Source organism: Ammospiza nelsoni, chromosome 2 (genome assembly GCF_027579445.1).
Source record: "Ammospiza nelsoni isolate bAmmNel1 chromosome 2, bAmmNel1.pri, whole genome shotgun sequence".
NCBI classification, from domain to species: domain Eukaryota; kingdom Metazoa; phylum Chordata; class Aves; order Passeriformes; family Passerellidae; genus Ammospiza; species Ammospiza nelsoni.
The window spans coordinates 55,470,484-55,482,406 of record NC_080634.1 but is presented as its reverse complement, the minus strand read 5'-3'; positions in this window follow the sequence as shown (position 1 = coordinate 55,482,406).

Genomic DNA, 11,923 nt, shown 5'->3' with positions numbered 1-11,923 from the left:
TCCGATTCCTTCAAAACCAGGAGCAGCTGCCAGGCACGGGAAAGGTGCCTGCCTGAATCCAGGGCTGCAGCCGAGCTGGTTCCTGTGGCACTCAGCAGTGGCAGAGAGGGATGGAGGCTGCCTGAGGCTGCTCAAGGCTCCCCCGGGGCTGGTGGGGGTGCCATGGCTCCTGCTGGGATACAGCAGGGAGAAGAGGGACTTCCCGGTGCTCTGCAGTGGCCAGCTGTCTGCTTCCCTCTGCTCCAGACCTGGAACATCTCCTGCTCCTCACCAAGGGCCTTCTGCAGGGGCTTTAAAAGCCACTGTTAAGTTTCCCAGCTTCCATTCTCCCCCTCCACAAAGAAAGGATCCTAATCTCATGGGCGTTTGCAAAAGTGAAAAATGAAGCTAGGGCTGCTTCCTCTGCCTAATAATTTTTTAAAATTTGGTGAAACAAGCTTGGCTGTTCCTCTAGGTTCCTGCTGTGCCTCTTCTGCTTGCCCAGAGCACAGTGCTGCTGGTTATCCCTCCCTGATGGAAGCTACGGAGTGACCCTGCGTGCTGGCTGCCACAGGAGCTTTGCTGTTCACGTTACTGCACCAACGATGATTCCAGCACCAACTACCATGGAAGACAAGGCCAGCACCCTTGTTTGGAACCTCAGGCTGGGGCCCCCCTGCAGGCAGATCCCTGCTGGAGGAGACCCTGTGGCCGTGCATCTGCCAAGGAGAGATGTTGGAGGGGCTGTGCCTTCTCCCAGGCTGCACGGAGTCCCCAGGTACGTGTGTACCCTGCAATCTGTGGCTTTGGTGTGAACCTAACCGACACCCCAGGCAGTTTTTCTGCAAGGTGGTGATAATAGGACTGACCAAAACTGTAGCTCAAACAACCAACAGGGATGTTTTGTCTCTGTGAACCAAGGGGCTGGGAATGGCTGCCTTTCCAAAGCCTTGGCCTGGGCTGTGTCACATCATTTTCATAATGGAAAAGCGATGGATAAGAGGGGAGGGAGCAGGCCCTGTGCTTTTGAGGGGGCTCATTTCAGTTTGGCATCAGATAGGCAGGGAGGTGGGCTTGGTTGGCTGATGCTCAGCCCACAGCCCCTCATCCCTGAGCCATGGTGTGCCCAGCTGCACCCCCACAGGCTCAGGGCTGAAGTTCTTGCGGCTCCTTGTGCCCCAAATGTCCCAAAATTTTAGAAGAAACTTGTATTTCTGTCTTGGCAGCAGTATTATTTGGAGTTTGGATAAGGCCATGCAAGGCTCATTCCAAATTCTCCACGGACATTAGCAATAACTTGTTCTTTGTCTCTTTCTCTGCAGCACATCCTCCAAATGGGTGTTTATCAGAATCCAAGGTAGGGAGCAGACAGGTTTCACCTCTTTAATCACCATCACTGAAGTATTTCCATCATACTGCAGTGCAAGGGGGGATTCTTTATCCCTCCTGGAGCCATCCCCACATCTCCTTCAGTTGCCAAAGCACTGTGTTGGTAACAGGAGCAGACTTGGGCATGGCTGAGGAGGCCAAAACTGAGCTATTACGTGGTCAGGAGGCTGAGGGGCACATCCCTGCTCTTGTCAAGAGCACTCAGTGCCTTGAGACCCAGCAGCATCCTCTCTGGCCATCATCCAGAGCTGGGGGTGGATGCTGCACTTTTCCCTCTCACCCAGCCCTGGGAAAAGCACTGAGACCTGTAAGTCAGATCTTCTCCCTCCTCTCACCAGGTGGAAATGGGGAAGGAAAAACCTTAATTCCTCCTCTCCTGGACACAACAGGAAAGAGAAGCTGCCTTTACTTTTCACTGCCTTGCAGCTGAAAGGAGGAAGGGAAAAGTGAGTGTAGAGAGGCTTGGGGCATGGAGATTCCCCCCAGTGACCCCTCTGGAGTCTGCTGGCACCTGAAATGGGCACGCTGGGGGGGCAGTGTGGCACCCACACCTGCAGGGACAGCTGCTCCTGACTCCCACAGTAACAGTACAGGGCAAACTGGGAAGGCAACGCAGAGAAAAATCTGTCCCACCTGTGGTCGTGTCAGGGGTGTTGCTGGGTGTTATTTATAACATTTAATTATTATTTTTTTTTACTTGTCCCAGTTCTTCCCAGGCAGAGAAGGTCGCTCCGGCCATTGCTCAGGAAAGAAGATGGTGTTAAACTGGTAAAAAAAAAAAGCTAAATTCTTGTGGGTTTATTTTTTGCTTGTTTTGGTTTTTTTTTCATGGTTTGCCATTCTCTCTTCTGTGAGCACTCCTACATATCTCACACAAACGAGAGTTGAGCTTGGTATTTAAAAAAAACAAAGGGTGGAGCAGCACAGAAAAATGGAGGTGAGCCTGTGCTAATGCTTGGCAAATAAAAAACCCAAACATTAAACCAATTTCCTGGCAAAAAGCCCCAGGAGCCTTTGCCAGGGTGGTGGGCAGAGGGGCAGGCAGCTGGGCAAGAGCGAACCTGGCAGAGGGAATAGAGCCCCTGCCTGTTTTTGTGTGATGTCTGGTGTGGGATGAGAGCTTTTTGGAGAAGGAAAATCAGCCTTTGCTTACAGATGGGATGAGTCTGGGCACCAAACAGGACGTGCTGGTCCTGGAGAGGGTCACTTGTGGCAGAAGCTGCAGGGTAATGGCCATGACTTTTGTATCTGCAGTGTGTGGGAATGGTCAGGGGCACTGAATGAGCATCACACCTGTGTCCTGTCTGTGGCCTGGGGTTGTCACCATCATGTACCCAAGCTGGGAAGAGTGGTTACTGCTGTGGAAGGATGCAGAATCAGGCATAAAATGGGAAGAAATGACAATCCTGTGGCAAGTTTGCCCTACTTCTTTTGCTCTCTCTATGGTTAAAAAGAAGAAGTTGAGGGGCTTGGGCCTTCCACAAGTGTTCACCTCAGGCTGTGGGCTCACAACCTGCCCTATGTAGAGTGTAATCTCCTTACTTTGCTGTGGTCTGCTATAACTGTGATGTGGGATGAACACACTCCTCTGCCCTGGCAGCATGACCCTGCCCAGGAGTAAATGACTGTGGTGACTGTCAAGTAAATGCAATAAAAAAATTAAATGTAGCTGTTAACCCACCCCTCCTCTCTTTGACTCTTATAATTAGGTCAGAGAGAGCAGCTACTAATTTGAGTAGTTTCTGTGGCTCCCCTCAGACAGCCTTTTTAGCAGCAGTCCCTGATTTTTAATTGGGCTATGGAAAGGCATTGCCTTTTTGTGAACCATTTGCTAGACCTGCTCACCTCCACAGAGAGTGACACATGATTTTAGCGCACAGAAGCCAAAACCAACAAATCAACAACTAACTCGTGGTCTCTGATAGTCCAGGTGACGTGGGTGATTAATTGCTGAGACACTTACAGGAAGACACTTGCATGCTGGGTTCTGGTCGTGACAAACGAGCTGTGACTGTCAGGGTGCATGCTCTGCCTTCTCACAGCAGTGCAGATAAAGATTTGAATCTAGGACATCCAGGGCTAGGTCAGTTCAAAGGTCCCTGACAAGGATTAGTCTCTGGGATGAGTGTGTGTCCCTTCTCATCAAAATGGCCCAGCACAGAGGTAGCTGTGTTGCACCAAGATGCTTGCAGGGCAGTGAGGCTGCCTGTGCCATGCCATGCCACCCTGGAGCTCCTGAATCTCCCAGGTGAACAAGACCCATGATTCATGCACCACGAAATCAAAGGGAGGCAACATAACTCTCTAATCTGATATGTGCAAGCTGGGTGGCTTATTAATTTCAACTAGAGAAATTTTTTTTTCCCTTTTTCTTTCTTTCAGAAAAAACCCCAAGTAAACAAGCCAAAAATTTGTGACTTAATGGTTTCCAGTGATGGAGAGTCCACAGCATGACTAAGTAAATTGTTACAGGGTCTTAATTGTGCTGATGAAGCCAATGGAGCTACTGTGAACTGAAGTTATGCTGGTGTGACTGAATAAAAAATTTGGCCTAGTTACCCAAGAGGAGCAGCACTTTAAAGTCTCTGTATGTCTTTAAATAAAGTTATTCTCCAGCAGAAGACGTGGAAATGCAAGACTTGTCTTCCAAAGCATACTACAGCAGTCAATTGGTCTCCAGCATACTACTGGAATATTAATGCCAAATCCAAGTTGCACCCATGTTTAAGACAGTTAATTGGACTTATTTCATACCTCAGTCTGCCTGCTGTCGTTAGGGCTATTTTGCTGCTGGCTGTGATAACATTTTTATCTGTTAACTTCCAAGCTGCTACGAGTAACACCAGCTACTCACTAAATGAGTCAGCTAACTTTCCTTTTAACTGTTTCTTCTGCTCCCCGAAGGTGTTATGAGTGTTGTGGTATGACAAGCTGGTCAGCACTCATTCCTTTAAAGCTTATGTATCAATTTTATTGTCACAGTAGGCTTTCTAAAAAAATGGAATCAGTCTTCAGCAGCTGGGCAAGATATATTTGCCAGTTCAGTGCAAAGACCGGAGTGAAAACAATTGTTTTGATTTATTTAAAAAGCATCTTATGATGGAAATTGGTGTTACGATATCCAGGCTTTTACTCCCTCAGGAACAATTCTTACAGGCTATCTGAATTATCCAGAAAGTTGCAAGGCAGATTTATACTTAAACTGGATTATAAGGAAATACACTGCAAACCACCCCAACAAATAATTGCTAATCACAATCAATGGGAGTGATTAAAGCTCTGGAATCTCTCCCGACGTTGCGTTGATGGATGTGAAATTGCACACAAGTGGCACTGCAGTTCCCAGTGCCAGCCCAGCACTGTGCCTCTCATCTCCCCTCTCACCCAGCATGTTGCAAGGCTTTCCCTTGAACCAGCGTCCCGATAAATGGCTTTTCCATCCTGGATGATATTTTCACAGGAGGACTGAAGACCTTTATCCCGGAGAAAGAAAGAACACTGTAGGTTGTCAGACCCTACAAAGATTTTAGCCCCTACAGATCAGTCACACCCTTATTCAGGTAAAATACAGACTGGTTAACTTTTCACAAGAAATAAATGTCTGTGGTATTCTTCTTTACTTCCTGTGCTTAACTGCTGGGGCTATGGTTGCTCGACACATCAAGAAGCTATACTTTCCCACCCCAAATGAACAGGGAGCTCCAGCTTAATGCTTTTTTACATACATTGCAGAAATATTTTGAAGTTTAAGAAGTCTCTTGGACTGTGTTTGTTCAGTGTTTCAATAACCTCCTCTGAAAATACAAAGGATAATTCTTTTTTCTAGTCCACAATATCTTACTTATCCCTCAACTCAATGTTTGCTTCATGCTGATTATAAGGGCCATAACTCCATGGCATTCAAATGCATAATTTCCAGAGGTCATTTCCTCTCTTTTTTGGGAGAAAAGAAGGACTTACACCCCAGAGGATGTGTCCTGGTTGCAGGGTGGTGATGGCTCTCCTGGGACTGCAGAGGGGGGTGACAAGATGTGCTGTGCCAGAAGCCCACTGTCACCATCATTGTGGATGCATGTCCCCAAGCGTGTTGCTGACAAATTATGCTGACAGCATCTGAGGAAGGCCCCTAAAATGTAATCCCTAATCTGTCTCCTCAGTAGCCCAGAAAGGCTGGTGTAGCTGGTGGGATATAAGAGAAATTTAGCACTTCAAAGCCAGAACAGGACATCTTCCATGCCCACTGCACTGGTGTGACCTTGGCCTGCACAATAGAAGACTTTTATAATGTCCCTGTGTTTCACCCTCATCAGGACCCACCAAAAGAGAGAAAATGAAGCCCCAGATGACCCATCCCCCATTGGGAGGCAGATGGGAATGTCTCCCACCTGCTCTGGGTGGGAGGCAGGAGATGTGCCCACAGACAGCGGCACCTGGGAGAGCAGTGCTGTAATTGCTGAGTGGTGAATACCTGTTTGTCATGTTCTGGAATCCTCCCCACCTACACCCACTTTGTGCCTCTTTCCTGTTTGGAGGGGAGATTATCCCAGCCCATGAACACCCTGGCAGCACGACAGCTTTGTGCAGCTCTCCCCTTGTGGCAGAGCTGATGGTGAGGATGGTGCCCATTGTAAGGAAAGCTGTGCACCCCAGGGGCTGCCCCCCAAATGCCCTGTTGGAGTCACCGTCTTCTCCGATGCTGCAATAAACAGCGCCCACGCTGTGTGTGCAGCACCAAGAGCACCACCAGCTCGGGGGGGTTTGCAGCCACTGAAAGCGACCCTGAAGAGGTGCCAACAGCTGCTTAGGACATTCCTGTATCCCAGCACAGGCTAGGGGAGGTGACTCAGATCCAGGGCACCCTATCTCCCCAAAGGGTGTTGCTGCAAAGCAAAGCAGCACTTCTTGATGCAATTGCTGCTTCGTGACAGGAATTAGGGAGGTGTGCTTTAATGAAGAGTGGCTTTGGCTTCATCCTGAGTCCCTGTGTGGGAGGATTGCTCTGCTGTGGGCCAGCGCTCTGGGTGGGTTCACCCTGCTCCTGGCATTACAGGCCAGCCCTCTGGCTCTGGCCAAAAGTCACCTGAAACCACTCCTGGCTGGTGGTGCTGGTGGAGGAGGCAATGGTGACCTGGACTGATCATTGTGCCTTCTGCAGAACAATGGCTAAGCAAGCATTTAAGAAGGAAGGAAGTAGTGAAAGGAGAAAAGAACCCCTGTAATTCTGTCCTATTTTTTGTGGTGATTTCTCATGGCATCAGGATACTTGGGCTGACAGGCCAACATGGGCTGCAGCTGATTCAAGCCAGAAGATTTTAACAAGGCAACAGGGTCAGCTGGCCATGGAGGCTGTTCATCTTCCTCCCATTTAAGTCCTTAGGATGTCTCCCTAGTAGGTCTGCTTGGATTTAATACTCCCTGAAAGCACTCAGGACTGCCTCCACAAGCACTTAACGTGCTTAGTGTTTCTGGAGTCTACAGTCCATCCCTACAAATGTGTACAAGGTTCTGCATGTGCCAGAGTTACAGCTCATGGGGTATCACAGAGCCTCCTCTGTTTCATTTCATAGTGTTTGTAAGTATTCCCCCATTTTTACCCTCAGCTGGCACTTATTAGGTTGCAGAGGACACATCCCTGGCTTTCATCCCAGGTTACCTGGATGGATGCCTGAGAGCCTTCAGGTTTGTTCTTACCTTCACAAGCTTTGTCCCAGCATATCCCTTCCCTGGGAGAAACCTGGCATGTGACCCTAGCACTGCTCCTCTGCTTCTGTCACCATCTCCACAGTTTGCATGTTCAAGGCTGTGTTCTGCTTTTCTACCATTCTGCTGGAATCATCCTGTAACTCTCAGCTGAGCACGAGATGCTGCGTTCAGCAAACTCAGGTTTGTTCTTCAAGTCCTTTCATGCTGCCCCTTAGTCAAGCATTGCTTTCCAAGTAAGTGTCTCACTTCTAATGGTGAAGAGTCCCATTCCTAGTCAAGGTGATGTTTGTGGCACTGGACATAGCTGCCTCCTGAAAAGTCTCTCCTGCTGCTCTGTAATATTTCTCTTTCTTGCTGTGCAGGTTGTACATGCTCTGCTTTTCAGTAAGTACTAGAAGCCCTGGTCTGAAGACTCTTGTGAAAAGGTTTTCTCTCTTTTAAGTGGAACAGATCTTTGGAGAGCCAGACACTGATAGTGTGTATGTCTTTCCATGCCTTTGACAGACTTCCATGCTGTTTTCTGTAAGGTCATCCTTGGTGCCTCTTGCTGGTGTCTCCCTGGACTCTCAATATCCCATTTCTGCACACATTGCCTTAAATTAGTTCTTCCTACCTTCAAGAAAAGACAAAAATCCTCTCACATTCCCAAGGTGCTTCAACACCCTGGAATCCCTGGTTCCTGCCACAGGGTTTCCTCCCTATCCCTTGCCCTGCCTCACCATTCCTCTTTGCCCTGCCTCCACTTCCAATGTAAAATCAGCATTCCCTGCTGCTAGGTAAGGTGAGCCCTGCAGAATGGCTGATGAAAACAATTCTTTGTTAAAATAACAGGTTAGCAGGCAAAGGGAGCAATCTCAGAGGGAGGGAAACCTTCCCCTTGTAGGGCCAGTACCAGCAGAATCCATCTGCAGCTCTTCCGAATAAGAATATTCTGGTGTTCTAAAGGCCATTGGTAATTCTGACTATAATCCAAGCAGACTTTAAAGTCCTTGTCAGTCTTCTCTCCCTTTCCCAGCCCATTTTCAGGTCAACATACTCATTTTTAAGTTGCTATTAGGACTTCAACACTCGCATCACATTTTAAAGCAAATTCAGTAGCAGAGGTTTAACAACACTAACAGATTGCTAATTTATGTAGCTTTTATCAAAGTGAAGCACAAAGACGGCTTTAAAATATAGAATCATTGATTGGTTTGCATTGAAAGGGACCTTAAAGATCCTGTAAACTCACACTAAATGTAAATTTGTGTGTTTGATAGTACTGTGTAATAATAGTAATGATGGTATTAATAAAATACTATTTTTAGTCTTTTATTGTAAGTCGGGGAGGTGATTCTGCCCCTCTACCTCACTCTCAGGAGACCCTACCGGGAGTGCTGCATCCAGCTCTGGGGTCCTCAGCAAAGTAGGATGTGGATCTGCTGGAGTGAGTCCAGAGGAGGGCATGAAGGTGATCAGAGCAGGAGCACCTCTGCTAAGCAGACAGGCTGAGAGTGGGGGCTGCTTAGCCTGGACAAGAGAAGGCTTCAGAGAGACTCTAGAACACCTTCCAGTACCTGAAGGGGGCTACAGGGGACCTGGAAAGGGAACACTGAACAGGGGCATGAAGTGGTAGGAGAAGAGGTAATGCCTTTAAAATGAAAGGGGGTAGATTTGATTGGGTATTAGGAAGAAATTTTTACTGTGAAGGTGGTGAGGCACTGAAACAGGCTGTCCAGAGAAGCTGTGAATGCCTTGTCCCTGGAAGTGTTCAAGACCAGCTTGGATGGGGTTTAGAGCAACCTGGTCTGGTGGAAGGTGTCCTTGCCCACAGCAGGGGGGTTGGAACTAGATGACATCTAATGTCCTGACCTATCCATGCCATTCCATGATTCTGTGAAAACAAAACAGAGGACTACTCAGCTCTCATGTCTCCCAGGCCAGGCTTTGGATAAGTGAATTTTCTCTGCCTGTTTTCCTTCCTCAACTACAAATGGAGTTAAAGTTGAGTGGCAAGGACTAAAACTGTAAGTTTTCAATGCTTGAGTCATGGCAGGTGAGCCTTACCCACTGCTAAATAAAGCCACACACAGCTTCTTAAATGCCCATCTCCCCAGAAGCCTTGGACAGCAGAAAAAGAACTTGAAAGCTGCTCTTCCACGTTATGACTGGGAAGATTGCAGGTGCTTTCCCCTTTGCCTGGAGATATTGTTAGAAGGCAGCAGAGGCCCATTTTAATGCCATAAAAAGTTAATTAACTCCATTTTCCCCCCAACTTAGCTGAGCACAGGTTTTGTGTAAGCCACATGCACTACACTGAGAAACAGGGCTTTTCTCCCACGTTCTTGCTGTGCCGCAGTGATACGGCCAGCAAAAGCTGCTGTCTTCTCAAAAGGAAAATCTCACATCTGAATTGTTTCCAATGGCCCGGGTTGCTCTTTTGGTTTCTAGCTAAACACACTGCATTAGAAGGAATTCCTGTCACGAATTGCCTGCTCCCCCCAGCAGGCCCTTGTGAATCATGCACAAGGGAACAGCGCGGCTCCGCTGCCGTGCTGAGCGTGGCAGCTGCCAGGCTGCTGCCCTCGTCTGCTGCGAGGCGATGCCCAACGTGAGCATCCAGCAGCTCGCTAATGTGGGTCCATAATACGAAACCATATTCAAAATTTTTTGACCTGTTTTTCACCCCAGCTGATTCAAACAAGACATGCCACCACGGTGGTTGCAGAAGAGGTTTCAGAAACTTTCTCGCAGCAGGGCTGCCTGTGACAAGAAGTTTAAAAAGGCTCTGCAAATCAGGGAGCTTATTCCGTGGTGCAATCTGTGTAGGAAAAAGTTCACTCGCCACTTTTTGCTTGGCTCTGCCAGTGCAGATTCAACATCTCGCAGCTTCCATTCCCGCAAAGCACTCTCAAAATATTTGTCACAGTCTGCTTTTGCTTGAAACCTACGGAGCAGAGCAAGCTGTGCGGCACAGCGTGCCAGCTTGCCTGTGAAAAATCCCTTCTGGATGCCTGTCACTGCTCTGCTTAGCACTTTGCACTCTGTCTCTAGCCATTTTCTTGACCTTGTGTTTACCTCCATGGCACTTATCCACGTCCTCGCTCGGCTGCAGATCTCCTTGGCTGGCTCAGACGCCGCTGCACACGCAGCAATCTGTCAGCTAGGCCGTAACCCTGCTGAGGAAGAGATGCGCTGATTTCATCTGACACTGGCACACGAGTTGGATTAAAATATCAAAGGAAGGATCTAGTGGTGTAGGTGTTTTTGTAGACCCGTTTGCATGACTTCACAGATGTTGCTCAAATAGATGCTTTTTTCTGACCACTGTAAGAAAACCTTGCTGGAGGAGGAGGAGCACAACGCATGGTGTAACAGTGGTGTGTGGGATGAGGAGTTGGGTAACCAATGTGCCAGTGATCCCCAGCTCCTGTTTTGCAAACCACCCATCTGGCCACTGAGCTACTCTGGCTGCTGACTTCACACCCCCAGCAACCACTGAGCCTCCTTTCTCACCTGCAGCTGAAGCAAGCTGAGGACAAAGAGGGGATGAAAATTATCTGGGTGATTCTTTCTGCAGAGGCTTTCTTCTGAGCCATGTTGGGCCACAGAATACTGTCTTGTCCCGGGAGAAACAAGAATTGTTGAAATGAAAGGTTATAATGTAAATCTGTAATGCTGCAAAACTGCAGGAGGACAAAGACACATTCCTGAAGATTTGTCAGAAAAGCAAATAAAAGTAAGAGCTGTTCTGGTGAGTCAGAAATATTTGGTCATCACTGTCTCCAAATTATGACCCTTGATAACCAGTCAGCTGCAGAGAAATTCAGTGTACTCATTTGTGAGTTTTACAATCTCCCCACTCAGCTACCATATTTTGGTACATGATGACATTGTTTTGGGCTTCTTTGACATTGTCCTCTCTCTTTCTGGTCTTCTCCTATTTTTGTCCTTGCCACCCTTCATAGAGACTTCTACAAGATGACAGAAACCACCTTCTTCACTCTTTCTCCAGCTCTGCAAGCTGCCAGCTCACTGGTTGAAGTTGATGCCCTGGAGGGATCTGGATGATGTACCATAACAGAAGAGGTGTAAGACACAGTTATGGTCCATAGGTCAGTCTCCAGGATGAAAAACCTGGAGACTGTTGGTGACAATCCAAGTCATCTCCCAGCCTTGGGCTTCTGCCTCTGCAGCTTCCTTCTCCACAGCTTTGGGGCTCTGGAGAGGGTAAGTCCTTTCCTTTCCTCCGTGCTTTCCAGCAGGCTGAGGCTTGGAGTCCTGCTGGTTTGGGGAACTGACTTTGAGTGGGTTACACACTGCTGGGTGGGATTTTGGGTGTTTCTCTGGAGGAGGCTGGACATCTGCTTCTCACTCTGGGTGCCCCTCTGGTAACTGGGGACTGGGGAAGAAGGGTCTAAACACAGTCAGACTGGTGCCTGTGTTTGCTCTCCTGATTTAGTTCCAATGTCAAAAAACCCCACTCATTAGATTCACATGATGGAGCAGCAAAGAAAGTGTCTATTTATGGAGGCAGAGGAAAATCCACAGAGATGTGGGTTGCAGTTATTTGTCTGAATGGCGCCTCTGACATCACGAGTGGCTGGAAAGGCTTGCTCAGGAACAGCGGAGAAGGCAGCTCTGCCTGGCTCTGTTAAAGCCTAAACACCTTCAGCATCTAGAATTGCATTTCTTGTTTTTCATTACAGAAGTCTGATTTTGCAGGAAATGTGATGTGTAGAGAGGACAATGCTTTTTGAGGCTTGTGAGAAAAGTGTCCTTCTCGCTTGTTTTGCGAAGTGACTGCGTCACAGACATTTTACAGAGAGTAAGATGAGGAGTGCAAGTAGGAAAAATGGAAAAGGTTTCACTT